This window comes from Pongo pygmaeus, chromosome 1, assembly GCF_028885625.2.
Source record: "Pongo pygmaeus isolate AG05252 chromosome 1, NHGRI_mPonPyg2-v2.0_pri, whole genome shotgun sequence".
NCBI lineage: Eukaryota > Metazoa > Chordata > Mammalia > Primates > Hominidae > Pongo > Pongo pygmaeus.
Genome location: NC_072373.2, coordinates 153,365,445 through 153,392,986, shown reverse-complemented (window position 1 = coordinate 153,392,986; position 27,542 = coordinate 153,365,445). Strand labels below are relative to the sequence as shown.

The following is a 27,542-nucleotide window of genomic DNA, read 5'->3' as shown; positions in this document are numbered from 1 at the left end:
CGTGCTTTATATGATAATACAAATACACTTCACGCCCTTTGAGATCTATGAGACAAACATAGAGAGGGGAAGGAATTGAAGGGAGTGACCAGAGTAGAAGGAAAAGGAAGGGAGAAAGAAGGTCATCTGAGTCAAAGAGTAGCACCTTGACAAACTCAGATATCGGAGTTCTGTTTGACAAGTCGGCGATAAGTCCAAGGTGAGTCTTTCAATGTCATTGAAACATGCGTCTGGTTGTGGCAGGCCCTTGCTTTGTAGTGGGACACCAACCTGGGGCAATAACAAATTTAGTACTATTGCCTCTGGAGCTCAGGTTCATCTGAGCGCCTCTAGATCATACATTTCTCCATATCCAAGCTTAGTTCATTCAAAAGACCAGTATCTCTGTAGCTCCTTTACCACTAAGACACACAAGAGAGATTAAATCAGCCCTTCTTCAGGGCCACTTGGTGTGTCCGCTTCTACCTGACCAAACTCTCATTTCTGATATCTCTCTCTCTGTCCCTCTCTCCCTCTCCCTCTATCTCTTTCTATCTCTATGTGTTTCTGCCTCTCTCTCTCCCCTTCCCTTACCCTCTCTTCTACACATCACCCCTTCATATCTCCATTTAGTCACCCAACTCCCCCTCATAAAATTTCCTGCAGTATCTTCTTGCCTCAGTTACTCATGGCATTCTCTTCAGCCTGGTTATTGAGAGCCCCAGAGAAAGAAAAACAAAATATAGCCCCCGCATTCCAATCTCATCTCCTTCTCAGTGAAAACTGTGGTTCCCCTAACTTCCTTACTAATACTGAAGTCACATTACCTGAATTTTAATTCCAGACCTACCTCTACCTGTAAAACCTTCAGAAAGCTATTTAACCTCTGTGCCTCAGTTTCTTCATCTGCAAAATGGGGATAATCACAGTATCTTCTAATGCTGTTTAATGATTAAATGAATTAATATATATAAAGTCTTAGAATACCTATTATATATTGAGTGGTAAGTATTATTATCTCCTATGAAGAAGAACACTTAAAAAAATACTCATTATATTCATTAACATTCCTCAGGAAAAAAAATCCATATCTTTGGAGGAAATAACGTTTTGCCAGTAGACACAGTGTTAGATTAACTCTTTAGGTTAACTATCTCACCCCACCCTCTGCTTGTACTGAGAAACACTTGACTGCTTCTGTCTGACGTGAGCCTCGCTGAGGTATAAGGCATGCCAACACCTTGGTATTCTCCTTGCTGTCAAGACAGAAAGGCACCAGCTTTGATGCTGCAGCTCACATTAAATCCTTTGCTCTCTCAGAGCTGATTCAAAAGGCCTTAAGATCACCATGAGGGTTCATCGATCATACTAGTGTGTTTGGATTTTAATTTCAAGGCAGTGGGGATGCACCAAGATTCTTGAAGGAGGAAAATGCTGATCAAATTTCCATTTTAGAAAAAGAAATCTGGCAGCAATTTATGTAGCTGTATTGAATTGGAGGTAAGAGAAGCTGGAGGCAGGGAAACCATGCAGTGCGCTGGTAGGAGTGAGTATAGCTCAGGGGTAAGCGTCTGACAGCACACTGAAGGCACAGTTGAAATAGTCCAGGTGTGAGATGCTGAGGCCTGGCCTCAAGCATGGCAAAAAGAAAAATGGATTTCTTCTGAAGGAGACATGCTAGAATTTAGATATGCAGAAAAAGAACAGGTAGGTAGTGATACATGCTCTGAGAAAAACCTAAAGCAGGTAAGAGGATCAAAAGTGATGGCAATGAGATGGGCAAAGGGGGTGCACTTTAGATAACAGTGTTCAGGGATGGCTTTGCTAAGAAGTGACATGCTCAGATATCAGAATGAAGACAGAGAGAGCCATGCAAATGTCTGGAGAATCATGATCTAGGGGCAAAGGCACTAACACATGCCAAGGCTGTGAGATAGACTGCCGTTTGCAGAACAGTAGTATGCCACTCTAGCTGTGGTGTGGAAGCAAGGGGGATGTAACAGGAAATGAGGCAAGAGATTTGGCCCCAGGCCAACCCATGCAGGGTCTCGCTGAGAGGTCAAGTGTAATGACTGAGAAGATGCTATTGGATTTAACAATTAACAGAGCATTGATGACCACCTCGAGAGTAATTCAGTCAAGTGTTGTGGAAGGAAGCCAAATAGACTGCAGGAGTTGAGAAGCGGATTGCACAAGAGAAAGGAGAGATGGCTAGTACAAATTCTCCTTCCAGATATGTGTCAATGAAGGAAATGAGAAACGGCAGGTGCTTGATCAGATTGCAGGGTTGAGAGAGGATAGGTAAACTCCTGTGCTAAGAGTGTGAGAATTGGATACATGTGGGAGCCTAGGAAGGGTGGAGAAAAGATACAAGGAGAGCAAGTGGCCTGGAACCAGGAAAGGGTTGGGAGAGTGGCCGCCCACACCTAAGACATGTACAAAGACAGAAAGCCTGCAAGACAGCTTGACAGGCTCTGCATCCAGTGAGGGTCGGTTCAGGACCCTGGGGAGCAGAGGGAGGTGGGTCAGGCCAGAGAGGACACCAGAAGGCAAATGGGAAGAGACAAGAGAGAAATAAGAATCATTGAGGAAGCTGATGGCCACACACAAGTGTCAACCCCCAGTGAAAGGAAATTGGTGGTTAAGAGGAAAATCCACACTGTACAATCTCTATGCATTTAACATTGCATATTCACAGCTAATTCAATTCATATACAAGTTGTCTATATCCAACTATTTCCTTTGTGTCTGAGGTTCTGGTAAATCATCTGCCACGTATGCTTGACTTACAAATATTTAAAATGGAACATATTTCAATTTCAGTTATCAGGATGCTATAGAGTAGTGACTAAGAACATTGTCTCTGGCACCAGACTGCTTTGGTTTGAACCCCTCCTCTGACAGTTACCAGCTCTGTGATCTTAAACAAGTTATTCAACCTCTATGTCTCATTTTTCTCAACCGTAAAATGGAAATAATACTCATACGTACCCTCACAGAGTTATTATGAATATTTATAAATCACTTAGAATAGGGTCTGTTAATGAACACTGTATAAATATGTATTAAAAAATAAAACTAGTGGTCAGGCAAGGTGGGTTACACCTGTAATCCCACCATTTTGGGAGGCCAATCCAGGTGGATCACTTGAGTCCAGGAATTCAAGACCAGTCTGAGCAACATGGTGAACCCTGTCTCTACAAAAAATATAAAAATTAGCCTGGTGTTGTGGCATGTGCCTGTAGTCCCAGCTGCTTAGGAGGCTGAGGTAGGAGGATTGCTTGAGCCTGGGGAGACAGATGTTGCAGTGAGCTGAGACTGCACCCCTGCACTCCAGCCTGGGTGACAGAGAGAAACTCTTTCTCAATACGAAAGTCAATAAATAAATAAATAATATAAAATTAGCTTTTGAGCAACACTACTGCTAATCATTACACATAAATTAGCCTAATCCTCACAAAAAAAAAAAAAAACTATAAGATAGGCTATTGTTCTTATTTTACAAATGAGATAGGACAGCTAAGTGACTCCTGTCATCTGAATGTCTGTGTCCTCCCAAAATCCATGTGTTGAAACCTAATCCCCATTAGGTTTTAAGAGATTAGGCCTTTTAGAGTTGATTGAGTCATGGAGGTAAAGCCCTCATAAATGGGATTGGTGCCCTTAGAAAAGACCCCGGAGGACTGCCTTGCCCTTTCTACCATGTAGCAACACAGTGAGAAGGCACTATCTGTGAAGAACAAGCCCTCACCAGACACTGAATCTGATGGTACATTGATCTTGAACTTCCCAGCCTCCAGAACCATAAGAAATAAATGTCTGTTGGTTATAAGCCACCCAATTTATGGTATTTTGTTATAGCATCCTGAATGAACTACAAAAGTGACTTCTCCAAGATCACTCAGCAAGGAAGAATAAGAGCTGGGATTTGAACTCTGTTTACCTGACCCTAGAGCATGTGCTCCTTTCGCTAAATTGCTGCAAAGGTTTTCCCTTGCAAAGGTTACATTTATGTGATAATTTCCAGGTATAGAATATCGCTTATGTACTTAATGCTATTCTTTTTTGAGTAGTTTGTGTGGTGTGCTTTCATATACATCCCTGGCAATGGAATCCAAATCATCTCATACCACATGCAAGCATGCACACACACACACACACACACACACACACATACAAACATACACACTCCAAGCTGAACCCTGAATCACACCCCAAGTTTTGAGGTTAAGTTTAAAGTATATTTATTTTGGTTTGGTTGTTTTAAACCTTTAATGGCATTTGATACATTAACTTTCTGCCACCCTGAAGTATTTTGAAAATGTCAGCTGAAATGATTGATTTGCACTCACCTTTTAGAAGATTGCTCAAGCCCTACCACAAAACATAGATGGCTTATTAAAGAAAAATGAGCTATTTCCTTTATCTGTCTTACGATTTCCCCCCATAAACAGCACAGGACATTTACATTCTGGATCCCTTGCTGGGATGCAGCCTGCAGCTGCAGTCTAGGGCTTCCTAAATTCCAGTCCAGACTGCTCTGTGATGATGTTATCACAGATCTGCAGCAAAATGAGAAAAAATAAAAATAAAAATATCCACATGCCCTCACCCCCAGAAACATCTGAGTATGTTTGCTGAGTTTTCTTTTTTGGAAAGAATCATCTTATTGGAGATGCTAGATCATATGATGCTCAAGATCACAATATCATACATTCCAGAGCCTGTCTTGCGGACTCAATTCCCAGCCTTACCATCTATCAGCAGATGACCCTAGTCAACTTCTCAACTCAGTGCCCAATTTCCTCTCGTATAAAATTAAGGTGTTAGTTTCAACCTTTTAGTCTTTTTGTGAGGATTAATAGAGTTTACGCGTATAAAGCATTTGGAACATGCCTGGCACATAACACTCAAAACACATAACCCATTGGTATCATTATGACATGTTGTTCTTTCTACCTTTTTGGTTTTAGAAATATCCTTTACTTTTATATGTAATATCACTAATTCATGGTTGTTATAGAGGTGATTTTGTTTTTTGGTATGTTTTGTTGTTGGTTGTTTTAATATTCTTACTTGGTACAATTAAAAGGTTTAAACAATGTCACTAGCACATGGTGGTTGTTGATTCTTGTTCATTTTGTCAATTGTTGTTTTAATATACTTATTTGACAAAAGAAAAAGTTTGCAAACCTATGTCACCTTCAAATTATTTTTTAATATTTACTACCCTATGAATCCCTTAAATTTGGGCATCAGTATTCATCCTTAGAAATTCTCTCAATAAAATAGCTGCATTACTAGTTCATGTGCAGTCATGAATTGTATCCAATTTTAATCCATCCATTTTAATCCAACCAAGTGGGATAAAAGAATACAATTCAGACAGGCTAGTGTAACTCCTGGAACACTTTCATCAACCTATCTAATTAAAGGCTACAGCAGTTATTCAGGCAAGGCAGAAAGATCGTATCGGCTTAAGTAATGAAACTAGGTTTATAATTTGAACATTTGAGGATGGAAGAAGCCAGTCTGTCCATCTGCTTTCCATAATATCTCACATAGTTGGCCCAATATTTTTCTTTTAAATGTGAAATAACATCAATATAGTCAGAATTTACTCTGCCTGCAAATATACAGAAGATCCTAAATTGAGCCTAAAACTTCTTAAAATCTCAGACTTCTGCAAATGTATTCTCAGACCATTTTATCTGTTATTGTGGTAAGCCTTTTAAGCAGAATTTCTCAAAGTTCCTCAAAACAGTATTCCATTACATAGTGCATTAGTTGCCAGGGCTGCCATAACAAAGTACCACAAACTGAGTGGCTCAAACTACAGATATTTATTGGGTCACAGTTCTGGAGGCTAGAAGTCTAAGGTCAGTGTGTCATTATGGCCATGCTCCCTCTGAAGGATCTGTTCAGTCCTCTCTGGCAGCTTCCAGGAGTTTCTTGGCCTGTGGAAGCATAACTCCAATCTCCATATGGCATTCTTCTTCTGTGTGCATTTGTCTCTGTGTCCAAATTTTCCCCTTCTCTAAGGATACCAGTCATCTGGATTAGGGGTTCAGCCTACTCCGGTATGACCTCATCCAGACTATCTACATCTGCAATGATCCTATTTTTAAAGAAGGTCACATTATGAGGTACTGGGGATTAGGTCTTCAGTATACGAATTTTAGGAGACACAATTCAACCCATAACAGAAATTATTTCAAATTTTTGAAAGAATTTTTAAAAAAATATTTTCAAAAATTCAAAAGAATGGAAAAAAGGATTCTAAGGCCAAAAAGTTTGCAAAATTTTGCCGATTCTATTCACTATCCACACCAAAAAGGCACATCAGCATCTTAAAAATATTGAGCCACTTACAATACTGATACTTTATACAATTAGAAAACCCAGTGTTTCTCAAGTTTAGGTGACCAGGGAATCTATTTCCATAAGTGACACTCATTTACATCCCTCTAGTGTTCCATGAAATAACCCTCAGAAAATGCAAACAGATTTCAAACAGCCCTATCAGAGAGCAGCCCAAGACTTAAACCCTGATCATTGTCTATAACAACAGCGAAAATAAATTTCAGGCAAGCCAGCAAGTCTATGACAGCCCATAACCCTCTCACCTCTTCTTGCCTCTTTGGAAGAAGAGTGGGAGTGTTACAAAGTCCTGAATAGAAGCTCTTCACTGCAATTATAACAGACTCAAAATTAAGTGGCAAAAAGGAACGCCATCATTAAGCGAGGAGGGGAAAAACATGACGCTGACATTCTGCCAAAGCTCTTTAAATGAGGTCATGCACTTGAGCGCACAGACTATTGCTGTTAACTGGCAGCGCAGGAAGAATTGTTAGGAAACAATAGAGCATGCATGGCGTGGCTGTTTCATGAGTGGGAAGGAAAGTGAGTGTGGGGCGAGCTCTGGAGCTGCCCTCGCTGCTGCCGATAGTCAAATTCACAGGTGGCTGCCCTGGGCAAATGCATCGGCCACACGCGGGCCAGAGCTCTGCTGCCACCCGGGCAGCTGCCGCGCTGTGGGTTGATGCCCTGCTAATCCCACTCTGCACATCCCCCTGCTTGACGGAGCAGGAGAAAAGTCACTGTGCAGCGGCTGATGTGCTTTCCTTGTCAAGCAGATGCTGTTTCATTGGACGCCTGACTTTGCGATTAACTTTGGCGTATTTTTTGCCGTATGCCTTTCCCAAAGCTGCTTTAGTTCCGGGTGCAAGCTGAGTGCCTGTGATTTCATTAATCCGGTACTTTCTGCCCTCTGCAGCCTGCTTCACCACCGGGTCTGCAATTGGCATTTTGCTTGTCTCCTTTGGCCTGGCTAGAACAATTGCTAGCCTATTTGTCTCAACAGGCTCATTATAGATTTGGCCCATAGACTCATCTCAGACACTGCAGAGGCACCGTCTTCATTCAGACCTGATAGAAAAATATGCTAACTATGACAATACCTGTGGAGTCTTCCTTAGGCCTGATATGGAAGGGGAAAATGAACAATTTTAGTGCAGAGAAGAGGACAGCCAACCAGAGGCATTTAATTGGAAAGCAAACTCGCCTTAGGCATGTGAAGATGTGGGAAGTGATACCCGAATGTTGATGGAAAACAAATATTGAATAAATCATTTTAAAAGAGATGGGAGATGCATACAAAATCTGTTTTTGTTTTTTTTTCTTCTTCTTCTTCTTCTTATTATTATTATTATACTTTAGGCTCTATGGTACATGAGCGCAACGTGCAGGTAAGTTACATATGTATACATGTGCCATGCTGGTGCGCTGCACCCACCAACTCGTCATCTAGCATTAGGTATATCTCCCAATGCTATCCCTCCCCCCTCCCCCCACCCCACAACAGTCCCCGAAGTATGATGTTCCCCTTCCTGTGTCTGTGTGTTCTCATTGTTCAATTCCCACCTATGAGTGAGAATACGCAGTGTTTGGTTTTTTGTTCTTGCGATAGTTTACTGAGAATGACGATTTCCAATTTCATCCATGTCCCTACAAAGGACATGAACTCATCCTTTTTTATGGCTGCATAGTATTCCATGGTGTATATGTGCCACATTTTCTTAATCCAGTCTATCGTTGTTGGACATTTGGGTTGGTTCCAAGTCTTTGCTATTGTGAATAATGCCGCAATAAACATACGTGTGCATGTGTCTTTATAGCAGCATGATTTATAGTCCTTTGGGTATATACCCAGTAATGGGATGGCTGGGTCAAATGGAATTTCTAGTTCTAGATCCCTGAGGAATTGCCACACTGACTTCCACAAGGGTTGAACTAGTTTACAGTCCCACCAACAGTGTAAAAGTGTTCCTATTTCTCCACATCCTCTCCAGCACCTGTTGTTTCCTGACTTTTGAATGATTGCCATTCTAACTGGTGTGAGATGGTATCTCATTGTGGTTTTGATTTGCATTTCTCTGATGGCCAGTGATGGTGAGCATTTTTTCATGTGTTTTTTGGCTGCATAAATGTCTTCTTTTGAGAAGTGTCTGTTCATGTCCTTCGCCCACTTTTTGATGGGGTTGTTTGTTTTTTTCTTGTAAATTTGTTGGAGTTCATTGTAGATTCTGGATATTAGCCCTTTGTCAGATGAGTAGGTTGCGAAAATTTTCTCCCATTTTGTAGGTTGCCTGTTCACTCTGATGGTAGTTTCCTTTGCTGTGCAGAAGCTCTTTAGTTTAATTAGATCCCATTTGTCAATTTTGGCTTTTGTTGCCATTGCTTTTGGTGTTTTAGACATGAAGTCCTTGCCCATGCCTATGTCCTGAATGGTATTGCCTAGGTTTTCTTCTAGGGTTTTTATGGTTTTAGGTCTAACATTTAAGTCTTTAATCCATCTTGAATTGATTTTTGTATAAGGTGTAAGGAAGGGATCCAGTTTCAGCTTTCTACATATGGCTAGCCAGTTTTCCCAGCACCATTTATTAAATAGGGAATCCTTTCCCCATTTCTTGTTTTTGTCAGGTTTGTCAAAGATCAGATAGTTGTAGATATGTGGCATTATTTCTGACGGCTCTGTTCTGTTCCATTGATCTATATCTCTGTTTTGGTACCAGTACCATGCTGTTTTGGTTACTGTAGCCTTGTAGTATAGTTTGAAGTCAGGTAGCGTGATGCCTCCAGCTTTGTTCTTTTGGCTTAGGATTGACTTGGCAATGCGAGCTCTTTTTTGGTTCCATATGAACTTTAAAGTAGTTTTTTCCAATTCTGTGAAGAAAGTCATTGGTAACTTGATGGGGATGGCATTGAATCTGTAAATTACCTTGGGAAGGATGGCCATTTTCATGATATTGATTCTTCCTACCCATGAGCATGGAATGTTCTTCCATTTGTTTGTATCCTCTTTTATTTCATTGAGCAGTGGTTTGTAGTTCTCCTTGAAGAGGTCCTCCACATCCCTTGTAAGTTGGATTCCTAGGTATTTTATTCTCTTTGAAGCAATTGTGAATGGGAGTTCACTCATGATTTGGCTCTCTGTTTGTCTGTTATTGATGTATAAGAATGCTTGTGATTTTTGTACATTGATTTTGTATCCTGAGACTTTGCTGAAGTTGCTTATCAGCTTAAGGAGATTTTGGGCTGAGACAATGGGGTTTTCTAGATATACTATCATGTCATCTGCAAACAGGGACAATTTGACTTCCTCTTTTCCTAATTGAATACCCTTGATTTCCTTTTCTTGCCTAATTGCCCTGGCCAGAACTTCCAACACTATGTTGAATAGAAGTGGTGAGAGAGGGCATCCCTGTCTTGTGCCAGTTTTCAAAGGGAATGCTTCCAGTTTTTGCCCATTCAGTAGGATATTGGCTGTGGGTTTGTCATAAATAGCTCTTATTATTTTGAGATACGACCCATCAATACCTAATTTATTGAGAGTTTTTAGCATGAAGGGTTGTTGAATTTTGTCAAAGGCCTTTTCTGCATCTATTGAGATAATCATGTGGTTTTTGACTTTAGTTCTGTTTATATGCTGGATTACATTTATTGATTTTCATATATTGAACCAGCCTTGCATCCCAGGGATGAAGCCCACTTGATCATGGTGGATAAGCTTTTTGATGTGCTGCTGGATTCGGTTTGCCAGTATTTTATTGAGGATTTTTGCATCAATGTTCATCAAGGATATTGGTCTAAAATTCTCTTTTTTTGTTGTGTCTCTGCCAGGCTTTGGTATCAGGATGATGCTGGCCTCATAAAATGAGTTAGGGAGGATTCCCTCTTTTTCTATTGATTGGAATAGTTTCAGAAGGAATGGTACCAGCTCCTCCTTGTACCTCTGGTAGAATTCGGCTGTGAACCCATCTGGTCCTGGACTTTTTTTGGTTGGTAAGCTATTGATTATTGCCACAATTTCAGCTCCTGTTATTGGTCTATTCAGAGATTCAACTTCTTCCTGGTTTAGTCTTGGGAGGGTGTATGTGTTGAGGAATTTATCCATTTCTTCTAGATTTTCTAGTTTATTTGCGTAGAGGTGTTTGTAATATTCTCTGATGGTAGTTTGTATTTCTGTGGGATCGGTGGTGATACCCCCTTTATCATTTTTTATTGCATCTATTTGATTCTTCTTTTTTTCTTTATTACTCTTGCTAGCGGTCTATCAATTTTGTTGATCCTTTCAAAAAACCAGCTCCTGGATTCATTTATTTTTTGAAGGGTTTTTTGTGTCTCTATTTCCTTCAGTTCCACTCTGACTTTAGTTATTTCTTGCCTTCTGCTAGCTTTTGAATGTGTTTGCTCTTGCTTTTCTAGTTCTTTTAATTGTGATGTTAGGGTGTCAATTTTGGATCTTTCCTGCTTTCTCTTGTGGGCATTTAGTGCTATAAATTTCCCTCTATACACTGCTTTGAATGCATCCCAGAGATTCTGGTATGTTGTGTCTTGGTTCTCGTTGGTTTGAAAGAACATCTTTATTTCTGCCTTCATTTCGTTATGTACCCAGTAGTCATTCAGGAGCAGGTTGTTCAGTTTCCACGTAGTTGAGCGGTTTTGAGTGAGATTCTTAATCCTGAGTTCTAGCTTGATTGCACTGTGATCTGAGAGATAGTTTGTTATAATTTCTCTTCTTTTACATTTATTGAGGAGAGCTTTACTTCCAAGTATATGGTCAATTTTGGAATAGGTGTGGTGTGGTGCTGAAAAAAAATGTATATTCTGTTGATTTGGGGTGGAGAGTTCTGTAGATGTCTATTAGGTCTGCTTGGTGCAGAGCTGAGTTCAATTCCTGGGTATCCTTGTTGATTTTCTGTTTCGTTGATCTGTCTAATGTTGACAGTGGGGTGTTAAAGTCTCCCATTATTAATGTGTGGGAGTCTAAGTCTCTTTGTAGGTCACTCAGGACTTGCTTTATGAATCTGGGTGCTCCTGTATTGGGTGCATATGCATTTAGGATACTTAGCTCTTCTTGTTGAATTAATCCCTTTACCATTATGTAATGGCCTTCTTTGTCTCTTTTGATCTTTGTTGGTTTAAAGTCTGTTTTATCAGAGACTAGGATTGCAACCCCTGCCTTTTTTTGTTTTCCATTTGCTTGGTAGATCTTCCTCCATCCTTTTATTTTGAGCCTATGTGTGTCTCTGCACGTGAGATGGGTTTCCTGAATACAGCACACTGATGGGTCTTGAGTCTTTATCCAATTTGCCAGTCTGTGTCTTTTAATTGGAGCATTTAGTCCATTTACATTTAAAGTTAATATTGTTATGTGTGAATCTGATCCTGTCATTATGATATTAGCTGGTTATTTTGCTCATTAGTTGATGCAGTCTCTTCCTAGTCTCGATGGTCTTTACATTTCGGTATGATTTTGCAGTGGCTGGTACCGGTTGTGCCTTTCCATGTTTAGTGCTTCCTTCAGGAGCTCTTTTAGGGCAGGCCTGGTGGTGACAAAATCTCTCAGCATTTGCTTGTCTGTAAAGTATTTTATTTCTCCTTGACTTATGAAGCTTAGTTTGGCAGGATATGAAATTCTGGGTTGAAAATTCTTTTCTTTAAGAATGTTGAATATTGGCCCCCACTCTCTTCTGGCTTGTAGGGTTTCTGCCGAGAGATCCGCTGTTAGTCTGATGGGCTTCCCTTTGATGGTAACCCGACCTTTCTCTCTGGCTGCCCTTAACATTTTTTCCTTCATTTCAACTTTGGTGAATCTGACAATTATGTGTCTTGGAGTTGCTCTTCTCGAGGAGTATCTTTGTGGCGTTCTCTGTATTTCCTGAATCTGAACGTTGGCCTGCCTTGCTAGATTGGGGAAGTTCTCCTGGATAATATCCTGCAGAGTGTTTTCCAACTTGTTTCCATTCTCCCCGTCACTTTCAGGTACACCAATCAGACGTAGATTTGGTCTTTTCACATAGTCCCACATTTCTTGGAGGCTTTGCTCATTTCTTTTTATTCTTTTTTCTCTAAACTTTCCTTCTCGCTTCATTTCATTCATTTCATCTTCCAGGGCTGATACCCTTTCTTCCATTTGATCGCATCGGCTCCTGAGGCTTCTGCATTCTTCACGTAGTTCTCGAGCCTTGGTTTTCAGCTCCATCAGCTCCTTTAAGCACTTCTCTGTATTGGTTATTCTACTTATACATTCTTCTAAATTTTTTTCAAAGTTTTCAACTTCTTTGCCTTTGGTTTGAATATCCTCCCGTAGCTCGGAGTAATTTGATCGTCTGAAGCCTTCTTCTCTCAGCTCGTCAAAGTCATTCTCTGTCCAGCTTTTTTCCATTGCTGGTGAGGAACTGCGTTCCTTTGGAGGAGGAGAGGTACTCTGCTTTTTAGAGTTTCCAGTTTTTCTGCTCTGTTTTTTCCCCATCTTTGTGGTTTTATCTACTTTTGGTCTTTGATGATGGTGATGTACAGATGGGTTTTTGGTGTGGATGTCCTTTCTGTTAGTTTTCCTTCTAACAGACAGGACCCTCAGCTGCAGGTCTGTTGGAGTACCTGGCCGGCCCTGTGAGGTGTCAGTCTGCCCCTGCTGGGGGGTGCCTCCCAGTTAGGCTGCTCGGGGGTCAGGGGTCAGGGACCCACTTGAGGAGGCAGTCAGCCCGTTCTCAGATCTCTAGTTGCGTGCTGGGAGAACCACTGCTCTCCTCAAAGCTGTCAGACAGGGACATTTAAGTCTGCAGAGGTTACTACTGTCTTTTTGTTTGTCTGTGCCCTGCCCCCAGAGGTGGAGCCTACAGAGGCAGGCAGGCCTCCTTGAGCTGTGGTGGGCTCCACCCAGTTCAAGCTTCCAGGCTGCTTTGTTTACCTAAGCGAGCCTGGGCAATGGCGGGCGCCCCTCCCCCAGCCTCGCTGCCAACTTGCTGTTTGATCTCAGACTGCTGTGCTAGCAATCAGCGAGACTCCGTGGGCGTAGGACCCTCTGAGCCAGGTGCGGGCTATACTCTCCTGGGGCACCGTTTCCTAAGCCCGTCGGAAAAGCACAGTATTCGGGTGGGAGTGGCCCGATTTTCCAGGTGCCGTCTGTCACCCCTGGAAAGGGAACTCCCTGACCCCTTGCACTTCCCGAGTGAGGCAATGCCTCGCCCCTGCTTTGGCTGGCGCACGGTGCACTCACCCACTGACCTGCGCCCACTGTCTGGCACTCCCTAGTGAGATGAACACGGTACCTCAGATGGAAATGCAGAAATCACCCGTCTTCTGCGTCGCTCGCGCTGGGAGCTGTAGACCGGAGCTGTTCCCATTCGGCCATCTTGGCTCCTGTTTTTTTTTTTTTAAAGAAAACCCACTCAAATGGGCTCTTCCAGGTATACATAAAGAGGGATATGATCTCCTATAGAAAGCAATCGGCATCCTCTGGTTAAAAATGAGGCTTTGAAAGTAAACTTCCAGGGCATTCAATTCCATCCTCTAAATCCCCAACATATCCACATGAAACAACTGCTAACCAGGTTAAACGATTAGCTGAGCAGGAGGATCAGAGATTGATATTCCAATGCAACGTGTCATGAAACCCAAGCCAGTAGTGTCTGTAGCATAAGCCTGAGCTCCCATTTGGTCATTATTTGAAGCCATGCAAGAAGATCCCTATTCTTCCCTTTTCCCACACTCCAAGGGACTCAAGTGCACACATATGCACACACACACACGTGTACATGCAAATACACACAGAAACATAGCTGAAGTTTCTGCCTCCTTATTTAGATAGAAAAAAGTAAAACATCTGCTTTTAAGACCGTCTATGAGAGGGGTCTATATGTTTACCTGCCTCCCCTCTCCATTCCATCTTAAGTGAGGGCATGGAATAAAATAAGCATGAAACACATTGGGGAAAATTGTGGGGAAATATTACTTTGTTCTCCTGGTGAGAAACTGAAACCCATAAAGACTATTGTATAAAATTCTGTTGTTCTTCAGTCAGCAACATATCATAAATTCTGCCTTAGAAACCAAACCAAAGGACTGCAGAAAGTTTGAAGATCTAAAAAGAAAACAAAACACCAGAGAGTGATTAGTGATTCTCTCCAAGTGGTCTAGAGTATTGTTTAAAGCCGCATCACTATGGCAGGCTCCCTCCAGGGCTTTCTCTAAGCAGTCCCATCTAAATGCCCTGAGAGTCTAAACATGTTTTAAGTTCAATGAGGAATGAATTTCTGAGATGGAATATGCAACCTCTTTGGGATCTATGAACCACAGGGTGATGCAGGACAGCATTTGATGCTAGGCATTAGAATTGCTGCAAGAGATAAAATATGGTGGAATCCAACCTTGTTTCAGCAAAATTTGCAATATTTTGCAAAATGTTCACAAGAAAACAGAAAAAAATCAAAGCATTTTCTTTCTAATTGCATTTCTTTCTGTCCTACCCCAATGCTACCCAATTTTTGTTTCCACTAATAAACCATTTTAACAACAGTATAGATGTACCAAGATGATGAATTTCAATTCAAATACACTCTATTTCGCTATTGAGACTAAATGTGAGCCAGGCATGCTATGGACACCTCTGGACTCTTTCAGAAGGCAATATTCTCAACCAAGTGGTTCTAAATCTTGGCTGAACATTGCTATCACCTGGGAAGTATTTTTAAAATACTGCTGCCTGGATCCTCTGTCTTCAGAAATTTTGGTTCATAATTGGTCTGGGCTACAACATGGTCTTTAAAGTTGCAACCAAGACTAAGAACCAATGTAAGAGTAACCTATATTATTTGAGTTTATGATTCTTTCAGAATCATAAACTGGTTCTGGCCCTTTGGGGATTCTCCATAGACATTTCTCCTAAACCAATACTGATATCATAAGTCCAAGCCATAGCCTAGTGAATGGACCTGATATATTTTACAAGATGAACTAGGACAGTGCCCTCTCCCTGCTGCCTAACCTCTCAGTCTCCCTGAATTCACCAGGCTATATCAGACAGATTGATAACAGAAGGGTTTGGGCAATATGAGAAAAGAGTTACAAATCTAGAAAACAATAGGAAGTTCTACTAAATTGGACTTTTCTGAGCCTCAAAAGGAAGGTATCCCTCATGGGTATTTTCCCCACTGTTTACCAGCGTTCCCAACCATCATGTAGCAAACTTTCTCCACCAAAGGGCCTCTGTCTAAAGTCTCTCTGTAGAAATCTCTATCTTTTCTAGGAAAATTTCTCCCCTTCCCACTCCCAGATTCTCCCTATCCCCACCTCATACACCATTTTCCAAATTGGATTCCTGCCATCTTAAGATGCAACTGCATGTGTAAGACAGATAAGCCTCCCAAGCCTCTCTACTTGCCAGGGGAGAAATGGGGTACAATCTCATAGGCAAGGGTGGTCCTGGATCCTCCAGTTGAGATTTTTTTTTCTGTAGCTCACCACTAGAGCTGTAGTCCTGCCAGTGACTTCAACAAGAACATCTTAATTAGGCAATTTATCCCAAGGGTGGATTAATTGTTCCTCCTGATTACCTATGCACACCACTACAGTAAATTTAGCTAGGGGTCTCAAACTTAAATGACCTCGGAGATCTGGGAGATAAGAAATGAGTTAATGGTCTCGGTATAAGACAGTAGAGAATGTTGGGAATGGAATTCATTAAATACTATTTAGTAATAAAGGCATAAAATATAAAAAATAACTGTGGCATTCAAACAAAATACAGTTGAGGACATAAGCCAGTCAACTGGCCCATTTTTGAACACTAATCTAAATTCTTATTGAGAAAAAAAATATTTTCATTCAACTTTCAAGGCATATGCCCTAGACTTAGAAGGAATAGGAGTCACTGCAGAGCTCATAAAGGGGTTTTGCTTGTTCCTGCCCCTTGAGAAAGTAGGTCCACCTAAATCAATGGAGAGCTATATTGGCACTAGTGGAGACACTCTGTCCTCGTACCCACCTGTGCCACGTGTATTCCCACTTCTACACTTTCCATCAAGCTGCTCCCTTTAGCCCTACCACCCTTCCCACCTCCCTTCACCTGGCTAATGCCTATGTATGCCTCAAGACTCAGCTTAGGTATTACTTCCACAAGAGATCCCTCTCTACCACACCTCCCAGACTAGTTTGGACTTTCTTTACACATTCCCATAGCATACTGTATTTACTTGTTCATAGAACACTTCACAACATTAAATATCTGTTCTGCACCCACTGGCCAGATTGGAAACAATTTAAAAGCCAGATGGTATTATTTGTTGATGAGGTTGTGTAGCAGCATGAACTGTTTAACATTGCTGGTGGTAGTGAAAACTTAAACACGTAATAATACAGGAATTCAGTTCCTAGGTATAAACTTCTAAAAATTTACTGCAAATGTGTGCAAGGAGATATTGATGAGAATGTGAATAATAGTATTGTTTGTAATGTCCATTATAAGGAAAATGGGTATTTAAATTGTGTTAAGTAAAGTTTATCCATAAAATGGACTATTACCCAGCAATGAAAAGGGAATTATTAAAGCTACGTGTACCAAAGGATGAATCTCATAAACATCATTCTCAGAGAAAAGTTTAAGTCATGGAAGACTACTTGCAGTGTGGTATAACAATATAAAGCTTTAACATGTGTAAACAAGATTATGATTAATTTAGGAACACATACAGGTATAATAAGTTGTGTTAGTTTGCTGGGGCTGCTGTGACAAAGTACCACAAACTGGGTAGCTTCAACAGCAGACATTTATTATCTCACTGTTTTGTAGGATAGAAATCTGAGATCAAGGTGTCGGCAGCATTGGCTCCTTCTGAGGGCTTTGAGGGAAGGGTCTGTTCAAGACCTCTCTCCTAGCTTTGGGTGGTTTGTTGGCAATCTTTGGTGTTCCTTGGTTTCTAGATGCATCATCCTACACCTTCTTTCATGTTCACCTGGCATTCTCCCTGTGTGCATGTCTGTCACTATATCCAAATTTTCCTGATTTATAACAACACAGTCATACTGGGTTAGGGCCCACCTTAATGATCTCTTCTTAACCAGACCGTTTGCATGCATGCTGTTTCCAAATAAGGTCAAGTTCACAGGTACCAGGGTTAGGACTTAAACATTTTTGGGGGCACACAATTCAACTCATGATGTAAATATATAAAGAAATGCATGGTAATGATAAATGGCAAATTAAGGGAAATAATTATTTCAGGGTTAAAGGAGGAATCTGTATTCAGGAAAGGGTTAACAAGGGTTTCAACTGCCACAGGAATATTTTATTTCTACAGCTGATTGTGAATACACAAGTATATCCTCTATTAGTCTTTATAGCTCTTTTTAAGTCCAAAATACTTCATAGTAGTTATAAAATATATATTTTATAATAATTAAAATAGATATTTTTTCCTGTATGTCTTCACATTACACTATGAAACATATGAGGGCAGGGCCGCTGTATTACAGGGGAGCACAGTGCTGATAACAGTAGGCATTCAACAAATCCTTGAATTAACTAATGAGGACTACTTTATTTATCACTACCTGGGTGTGAGCAACTGAGAGGACACGGGTTTTGATTGCATTATCCAGTGGGTGATCAGCAGCATCAGGACTTTAACTTAAGTAATCTAACCTTCCAAATATCATCATCTCTCTTCCTTGGTGTGGACGAGGAAAACTGAATGCTACAGAAATCCAAAGGGTTGTTTTTGCTTCTTTATTCTTGTCATTGGATACCCAACAGTTAAGTTGGCAGAGATACTCAGATGTTACTAGGTCCCAACATATTTAATTACAAACCCTCTATTCAAGGAATTCAGAGACCAAGATGTTAATATATGGAGATTCACAGCCACTGTAATCTCAGCGCTTGCCACCATATGAATCTGGCCTGGGTGCAGATAGGTAGCCTTAAAGAATTACAGCGAACATACCTTCCTTATGACAAAAGCATGTAAATAATTAACTAGAGGAATCTAGGAGAAAAAAAGAAGGGTATACAACAGCACATTGCTGTGGATAGTAGTACCTGGTAAATTTACCTACCTCCCATTTGTCCCCCCTTATTTGGGAATTATCTCTTGGTCTGCAGAAGTGGGTCTTTCCATCAAGTTATACTTTGTGTTTTCACCTCTTCAATTGCATTTGATTGGACCAGACATGAGCACCAAATCAAAGCTTACCAATCAGATGCAGATGAGAAACTGAAACTGAGAAGTATTAGTCTCTGCAGCTGAATAGAATTGTAACATCTGAATTCAGGCACTGTGGGGTGGCCACATTCTACTTTTTGGGGAAAAAAAAAAAAAGCTAGAAAGACGGTCTGCAGAGGAGAGAAAAAGAGAGAGAGAGGACCAGTGAATCATGAGAAGATAAGAGATGAAAACAGGAGAGACTCAAAGCCTTTCCAGGTGATATTCCAAATCCTTCCTGAAATCTACCTGTGTTCCTGTCCTCAGGTTCTATGAAGGTTCCGTGTATTCTTAAAAGAAATACCTATTTTATTTAAGTGAGGTCAAATTTGTTCCCGTTACTTGTAACCAAAGAGACCTGACTAATATAGCTTGGCAGATGGTGAGATAAAGCACAAAACAGAAAGGAACTGAATTTCTCAGCCTAACAGGTGGCAGGAATGATGCACCCGGTCCCATTCTTTCAGCCCTGCCCACCCACTACCTTTCCACCCACTCAGCAGACGAATTTCCATTTTTTTCAGTCCAGAATGGGAAACAAATGAAAGATACAAAACCTTCTAAATTATTAGCACAAGCCAAATGGAGCTGGACAGCCTCCAGCTACCCACTCAGCCACCCTCAAGCAGCTGTCTCCGAGAGCTAAATGAGAACAACCATGACAATAAGAATTCAGCTTTGGAGCACATAGGAGCCTTTCCTGGAGCCAGGGAGGTGGAACACTGAGTCAGCCAAGGGAGTGGGAAAGGGTTTTGGGGCTGAGAAGTTTGAGCAACAAAGGTGGGAACTGGTTAAAAAAAAAAAAAAAAAAAAAAGAGGCTGATGGGCAGAACGACCAAATACCTTCTTTAACCTCTTTAAGAGCTCTATTAGTCACTATTAAATGAGTCAGTGACAGTTTGCAGCCAAGAAGAAAAAGAAAAATGCCAAACTCACTTATTGGTATATCTCCATGCCTACCAGCCACCCCACACTGCAACAGGTATATATTAGATGAACAACGTCATCTTTAATGAATTACACAGAACTAAGCTGTATTTGGATTGTGAGCACCTATAATCATATCTTGTTCAACTTTGTATCACCAGTAACTACCCTGATTCTTGGCTTAGAATTGGCACTGAATATATGCTTGGTGGATGTGATTACATTTACTTTAGTGTGCTGTCAAGATGCCCAGTATTGGTGCTGCAGCTTAGGAATATCCTCTTGATTATTGCAACCAGAGGTGAATGCCTAATACTAATACATGGAACTCATGTTTCTGCCCAAAAGAAAGAAAATTAAAAAGCTACTTTTCCACCAGGAAAGTTTAAAATGATGTCTCCTATGCTGCAGCATAACTAGGAAGACAAAACACAGAAAGAGGGCCTAAAGCATCCGGACTATAAAGAGACAGAGTTTCAGTTCCAAACCAAGTGAGACAATGAAGCACTTCCTACATACCTGGAATGCATTTCTCCAAAATGCCACCCTACCCATGTTTCCCTCCACATTGCCCATGTGCCTATCAGCATCATAGGCTTTCATTGTTTGATTAAGAGAGCTTGTGAGTGTCCCAGAAGGGTTGAACATTGGAGAATGCCCATTTAAGACAGTTCAAATGGAGCTCAGCAAAGCCACACTTCTGACGGACAACCCGCCAATGACAGGTGGGCTAGAAGCCATCACCAAAAGGATCCCACCAGGCACACAAAAGGGCTAATGTGACTTCCTAGCCCAGATACTGGGCAGTGCTTCCTCGGATGTTGCTGGGTGGTCCGGAGAATTGATCTGACTTCCAGGAGGCCCCTCTGCACTGCACTGGGAATCAGTGATCGTTTGTTGCTGACTTTATTCCTCTACCTGTGGCTCCTTTAAGGGGACCCCTTCTCCAGCTACTTCTCTATGCCCAAATTCCATTCCATTTTCTACTCCCCTCCAGGTCTCACTGACCCTCATTCCAGTCCCCTAGGAGCAAGATCATCTGATCTTTTTGCTTCCCTTTCCAGCAGGTTATTCTGACATAATCTTTAGGTCCACTGTGCTCTAGGGCTGACCTTGGGATTCTCAAAGCCTTTCCTCTCTTAATTAGTCTCTTCTAACAAAAAAGCTTTTCCTCTTAAAATTTATTTCTGCTGCAGACCCCAACAGACTATTTTGGAAATCAGAAAACCTCAATTTGAGTCTTTTTCTTCTTTGCATTTCTGCTACACCAATTCTAATTCTTCTCAAGGTAGTGTGGATATTCCAACAGTCTAAGGAACATGTCACTCATCTTCAAGTAGATGCTGAAGATAAATAGGCTCATTTCTTGATATTATCTTCACATATGATCTTAACAGGAACCAAGAGACCAGCATTTTGCAAAATCTTTTGCAGGAAGAAACCTTGGCAATATTATTTCTGAAGACAGTACCTAAAGGAATTCCAAGTAGGACCATAAAAAGAAATTTTAAAACACTTGTAGTCTTTTCTAAAGTTTTGTAGACAAAATCTGAAGTCCCTGAATCCTAGCTTGGAACGAGGCTTCTGATGCATAGACGCCCAAGAGACACCTCAGAAAATGCAAACTCTTAGTCACTAGCGAGGCTTCACCTCCTTCTTGCTCTCTCAAGTTTTCTGTCCTAGTGAACATAGCTGGTATGTATGAAAATTGCAAGAATAATTTTTCAGGCTGAAGTCAAGGCTCGTTGTTGAGGGTCCACTCCCTCCTATCTTCACTTTGGGGCCCCCTTTGACTCCTCGGACTTCCAAATGATGATGAGTCTAATAACCCAGATGTCCTCCAACATCAAAGCTATATGATATGGAAAGAACAATGAAAGAGAGGAAAAGAGAAGAAGAGAGGGAAAAGACAGCCTTTTAACTCTCTTGTCTCTTCCAATCCAGTTACATCCCTATCAGAGAAGTTTCACTGTGTGTAACTCAAATATTCTATGTTTTCCTTTATCTAATCAAAGTTTCTTTTTCTGAACTTGCATCTCTCTAGTGTGGTAGCCACTAGCCACATGTGGCTATTTAAATTTAAATTTCAACTAATTAAGATAAAATTAAAAATTCAGTTCCTTAATCATGTTAACCACATTTCAAGAAGTCTAGAGCCACAAGTAATAGCTACTCTTTGGACAGCATGATATAGAATATTTCCATCATTATGGAAAATCCTAATGAACAGCACTGTAAGTGTAGACAATGAGAGAATGGGGAGTCCTTAGAATGGAGAGTTCCTTAGAACTTTATGAATGTGACCGATAAAGCAGATTCAGCTAGTAATGGTAGTAGTAGTAATAGCTTAACATTTATTGACCACCTATCTAGGTTGTTACAAGGGTTATTTTCATTTTACAGAAGGGATTAGGAAGGCTATGGTGCATGTAGTTTGAATCCAGCAAGTCAGCTTCCAAGAGCCCATTCTCTTCAGTATACTTTGATGTGCAATATAGAAAAAGTATCGACAGGACCTGAAAGAAGAGTCACCAACACCAAACCAAACAGAGTCTACTACAGTGATATTTGAAAATGAATGAGGCTATGCTCTTGCAAACACTGGCTACAGGTTTCCATCTGCTACTTAGAGAAAAGGGTTAGGACATCCATATCAAAATCCAGCAATGTATCATTTGTACAGATGTCAGTATGTCGTAAAATGCATGTTCATTATTATTCCACAATCTGTAATTTTCCCTTAGCTGTCATCCTAGTCTTCTTAGTCATCTAAGAAGACTATATATGTATATATACATGTATATGTATATATACATGTATATATACATATATATAACGTATATATAACGTATATATAACTATATATATACATATATAACGTATATATAACTATATATATACATATATATATAACGTATATATAATGGGTATATACGTTAAATATACCCGTATTTAACGTAGCATAGAGTATGTAATAGTCTCTCAATACATATTTTTGCGTGAATAATAAGAGAATAAAAATAATCTTTCCAAGTTTTTTTTTCTTTCCAAGAACTACCTGATCATAAAGTCAAGACTTTCGTGTGTACAGTAGGCAAAAAACATACTCAGTACCCTTTTCAGAATGCCTTTCTCATGTAATTGGCGTTTGTTGATTTAGTAACTCAGGCTACATTCTCTCTTCCTGTGGTACAACACCCCAATTTCTATTTAGGAAATAACTAATTCCCATTGCGTGCAATCTTAGAGTACTATCAGTCCAGGATATCTGTATTCCTCTAGCCAAATGGCAAGCCAAGGTAGACCAACTCTCCTTCCAGACGGAGACTGCTAAGTGGAGCTGCACAAACTTGATCAGTTGGAACAAATTCACTCAAAGTGTGATGCCCATATGATTGTCCTTTCGTTTCTGTACCTGAATCCTTAGAACTCCTGATTTCTTTCTCTTCTACATCTATTTTCTCAGCTTTTCCTTCAGTTCTACGAATACCCTGCATCCTCCCCAAACAAAACAAAGTAAAAAAAATGTTTTTTATTAAGTTAGCCAAGTTAGTTTCTTCTTTCTTTAAACTCCTAAATTCAATCAGTGTATCTAAGAAATCTTTTCCCTACTTGCACCCTCATACCACCTAGGGGTGGCCACATAATTTGTGGCGCCCAGTGCACTATGAAAATTTGGAACCCCTAGTACGAAAACAGGGTAACAGTGTTATTAAAGGTACTAAAATATAAAGCTCTTTCCTTTCTTCTGTAGTCTTTTTCTGTGCTCATCATAAAGTTTGTTCTTTCATATTTAATGTTTGAAGTAAAGACAAATTGTAATTTTAAATTATTATCATAAATTTTATCATTTATCTTCATTGTATAATGCCTGTGTTAAGTGCAATAGCAGACCATTTAACTGATATCCAGAATTACCAAAATTACACAATTCTCATTTCATAGTTCATATGTGTGTATGTATTTTGTTCTTACTAGAATAGTAATTAAACAAAAAAAACTTACTCAAACTAATTTTATTTCACTTCTTGATACATATACATTACACTTTTGGACTTACTGACAAGTAAAGAAAGAACTGAAAGGAATGAGAATTACAGAAACCTTCCCTTTTATGTCACCATTCCCAGCCTGAGTTTCAGGGATGTAACAGAAGTAAAAAAAAGAATATCATAAGGTTTTTTGGTCATTCATATTTATTGGAACATCATTGCTTTCCTTTTGCATTCAATATAAGTTCTGGGTACAATTGAAAGTGTAGACTCTAAGGCTGTCAGTGCCCTTGTTTACTCAGTTGTAAATGTACTACAGTTAACATTATATGGGCTTTGAATCTCACTGAACTTCCACATGTTGTGGATCCACCAGAATTCTATCCTCACAGGGCATCAGGAAGGCTATATATGGATGGGGTGCCAAGGAACAGCAGCAAACACACATTGCCTTTATCTCCTCTGCTTTCACACCTACTCTATTATTCCATTGAACTTGGCTTATGAAATATAAGTTCAAAAATAAAATTATTAAAAATGTCAGGATAATGACAGCAGACTACTAAACCACTTCTGGGCATGGGATCCCAGGTAACTGCCCAGTATGATGCTATACCCTGACATCACAACTTGCATTTGGACCAACAGTAGTCAAGCTACCTATCCTTTCACCAGCTTACGCCCTCAAGTCTGCTTGACCTGTGGACATCTCATTGCAAGAAGATGTCCCTGCATGATGGTTCACTCTGTCCTTTGTGTGAGATTCACTGAGAATAAGAGAAGATGGAGTTTCAAACAAGGGTTTTGTGCTTTTCCTATTTAAATGAGTTTCAGAGAAGCCTCTATAGCCCCACTTAGGAAGTAACAAAGAAAAACTCCTGAACATTCTACTGCTTTCTATAAAGGCTAATGAAAGGACATTTCACAGGGCAGGAGAGGATCCAATAGTGACTGTTTAGGAGAAAAGATTAGAACGTTACAGGAAATATCCTCAGAGAGAAGACCAGAGAGTGACCCTCCTCATTCCCAAAACCTCCATTCTGTCCTGCTATGGCAATTTAGATGCTATAACATTTAAATCCCAAAATGGAAAAGACCTTTGAGGTCATCAGACACAACTCTTTCATTTTACAGATGAGGGTAGGTGACTTTCCTGATGTCACCATGCCAGTTACAAGCAGCACCAGGCAAGGGCCTTAATTCTTAACTTTTACCCCCATAATTAACCAAAGGATTCTTTCTCCTAAAGATAAAAATAAAGGGTATACTGTATGATTTTATTTTTACAGCACTCTTGAAATGACAAAATTATAAAAATTGAGAACAGATTAGTGATTACCAGGGGTTAGAGATAAAAGAAGGTGGAGGGAAATGAATGTGTCTATGAAAAAGAAGTGGAGGGTCTTTATGGTGAATCTGTGTCTTGCTGTATCAATATTAATATCCTGGTTATAATATTGTACTATAATATTAAAAGACACTCATTTGGGGAAACGGGGGAAAGAATACATGGGATCTCTGTATTATTTCTTACAATTACATGTGTCTACAATTATCTCAGTTAAAAGTTTAATGTAGGCCGGGCGCAGTGGCTCAGCTCACGCCTGTAATCCCAGCACTTTGGGAGGCTGAGGCGGGAGGATCACAAGGTCAGGAGATCGAGACCATCCTGGCTAACACAATGAAACCCCGCCTCTACTAAAAATACAAAAATTAGCCGGGCATGGTGGTGGGTGCCTGTAGTCCCAGCTACTCAGGAGGCTGAGGCAGGAGAATGGCATGAACCCGAGAGGCGAAGCCTGCAGTGAGCCGAGATCGTGCCACTGCACTCCATCCAGCCTGGGCGACAGAGCAAGACTCTGTCTCAAAAAAAAAAAACAAAAGTTTAATGTAAAAAATTAATAAAAGACACATTTAAAGTTTGACTTTCTTCACTTAAATAATAAGCCAAATACTAAATTGATAATCATTGAACTATTGAAATGAACCCTATTATTCTCTTACATGAATGATTTGATGTACCTGGATTTTTGTTTTGTATGCAATTCCTGCTTTTTTGTATCACTATTAGACCTTACTTTTCAGAGTCACCTCTTTTCATAGTCTATCTGACAACACTCATCCAAGAGGTCAAGAAGTCATAGCCCCAGAATACATACAATGGAGATGACATGGATGCCACTGGTGACCAAGAATGTTTAGAATCCAGAGAGGTGATGAACATCAGGCAGCACATCTAGAAGACATTGTTTCATCTCTTTGGGATGTCTCAGTGCAGGAGAATACAAGTTTTAGAAAAAGATTTTCATTGAATGCAAACCTAACAAAGATTACTAAGGCCATTTGGGGCTGTTAGGACCCATTCTGAAAGACCAGAGAAATATTAGAGTGTTCCAAATGTGTCAGCCTCATCTTAAACTAAATGAATCACTAAAGGATGGTGCCACTTATCTGAGTAAACACACTCAGCCATCTGTACCAACTACCATCAAAAAATTATTCCTTCCTTGATCAGATACACCCTCCATCACAGATGTTTTGGAATGTAACTTTAAGGAAAGAGAGAAAGAATGGAAACGTTAAAATTCACAGCAAGAATAATAAATTGGCTTCAAAGGAAGTTCTAAACAAGGAAGTTCTTTGTTCTACAGAATTCCCAGTGGGTTACCTTTGATTCTATTTGGAGGTACAGCTAAAGCACATCGAGGAAGAACCAGAGTATATTCAAGGGTGGATGTGCATTGCCTTTTCACAGACATGATTGTTTTGTAAACAATCATGAAAAAGAGGTTACATACATTATTAGAGTAATTAGAGGTGTAGACACATAAACAAAAAATATCAGCTCACCACTTTGGGTGTATCCATATTTTGATTTTATTCTAGCATTTGAGACAAAATGAAGATATTTTGGTAAACGTGGACTTACTGACTTAAGAAAAAAATCTTTTTCCTTCTAAGAAAAAAGAGAAATACAATTTTTGTTTCTCTTATTTATTAATTGATTCCTTTTATTCCCAGCTCCTCTACATAAGCACTATATTAAGCTTTGAGGATACAGCTGTGAAGAATAATAACAGCAACAGAAGTTTATATAGTTTATATAGGCATCAGACACTCTTCTCACAAATATTAAATCACACAGTTTTTCTAATAGCCCCGTGAGGTAGATATTACTATCATCCTTGTTATATGGCTCAAGAGGCTTAACTTTCCCAAGGTTACAAAGCTAATAGATAGTGAAGCTGAGATTTGAACACAGTAATCCTAGCTCCAGAGCCAAATTCTTAACTGCTACACTTAGGTAAAGATTCACTGATACAGCTCCAATTTCATGGAGCTTTTTGGTTTATCAGGGGAGACAGACATTAAACTAATAATGTTCATGAATATTAACAACTGGAAGTTTAGGGTATAGTGAGAATAAGCCAAGGAGAAATGGTCCTCTCTCATTCTCTTTTACCAAAATATCTTACCCCTCCACCTTGTTGGGACAGACTCCCTTTCGCTTTCATGGTTTTTCTCATTGGTTCAATCAAGCACGGAACAGGTACTTGCCTTGTGCTGGATCCTGGCTATCTTCAGCATAATGCATCTGGAAACTCGTAAATTCTCCATAAGGAAAATTATCTCTGGTCCATGGTAAACAGCAAAGCTGTAAAACGTGCCTGGCAACCGAGTGTCAATTTCCAAGCTTCTTCTTATGGGCATTAAAAAAAAAAATCTTGCTGTTAGTATTTTATATTTCTTGCTGCTGATATTTCCACTGAAACCGATTTTATTAATGCGAGGATTCAAAAGGACAACGTGAAATGAAATTTAAATAACTTTTTCATATTACAATAAACCTTCATGTGGGAACTGATGGTTAGAGCTCAATCTTCTTTGCTCGTTGAGGGCCCCACAAGCCTAATTAACACTGGCTTGCAATCAAGGCTATTATTTGGTGGCTACTTCCTCCACGGACCTGCCACCACAGCATTTCTGACCCTACATCTTGTTTTCAAGTTCACACAATAGATCTTTTCTAAAATGTCTCTCTTTCCCTTATGAGAATGAAACTAGTGGTATTAGCTCTCTCCCCCACTGCTTTTCTTTG

At 40.1% G+C, this 27,542-nt stretch overlaps 1 long non-coding RNA gene across 1 annotated transcript; it reads right to left on the bottom strand.

Annotated features, from left to right (window-relative positions):
- Window positions 1-27,284, bottom strand: LOC129015548 (uncharacterized). The gene is made up of 3 exons (XR_008494618.1): window positions 27,002-27,284; window positions 146-270; window positions 1-45 (listed from the first exon to the last, which is right to left on the bottom strand). It is a non-coding gene; the product is annotated as an uncharacterized LOC129015548 (long non-coding RNA).
- Window positions 27,285-27,542: the final 258 nt, after the last annotated feature.